At 40.1% G+C, this 659-nt stretch overlaps 1 protein-coding gene across 1 annotated transcript in view; it reads right to left on the reverse strand.

Annotated features, from left to right (window-relative positions):
* Window positions 1-659, reverse strand: part of ATP6V0A4 (ATPase, H+ transporting, lysosomal V0 subunit a4) — a 48,232-nt gene that overhangs the window by 36,238 nt on the left and 11,335 nt on the right. The window lies entirely within an intron of this gene.

Raw genomic sequence — 659 nt, forward strand, 5'->3', positions numbered from 1 at the left:
TCCCGGTGCATTAATAATTGAAAATTATTAAAATGAATAATAGAAATGCCATAGCTTCGGTCAAGTGCACTTATTCTTCAAAGCAGCCTCCTTACCCTTGAGCACTTTAAAGAGTAGAGCACCTGACGTGATTTCTTGATTATTGTTGCCAGGAGTGCTGACTGTAGAATCGAAAGTGCAGGCTCTCAGTAAAAGTTCAAGTGTGAGAATTCCCAAACTGAGACACAGATCGAACTCATGCTGTTGGAAAATGTGGAAAGTTAGACAATAACATCTCAGTTATTGAGGAGGCAGTTTAATCAGTGTCAGTGGTGAAGAGAACGGTCTCAAATTTCCTTCCCCGGCTCCTAGAAGAACTGATTTCCACTGTGGCTTTGAAAACCAACAGGTAAGATTGTCATAGACCTTCAATTCTTAAGAAACTCAGTATGAGGGAGAAAACTGTTTAAAAAGGATATGTGATTAGGTATTACTGTCATGACATCCTCTAACAGTTTGTCCTCTTTGGGGCCTCCAGAAGTTGTTGTGTTGTTGATTGCCTTCAAGTTGAGCATGACTCATAGCGACCCTATGAACAAAAGGCCTGAAGCCCCTCTACAATTTTTTACATTTATCAAAGTTCATAGTGTTGTTTTAGGAAGTGGATGCATCCTCCCAAT

The sequence above is a fragment of the Elephantulus edwardii genome, unplaced genomic scaffold (genome assembly GCF_000299155.1).
Source record: "Elephantulus edwardii isolate Elephantulus edwardi_28Jun2011 unplaced genomic scaffold, EleEdw1.0 scaffold00055, whole genome shotgun sequence".
In the NCBI taxonomy this organism is placed as follows: Eukaryota; Metazoa; Chordata; class Mammalia; order Macroscelidea; family Macroscelididae; genus Elephantulus; species Elephantulus edwardii.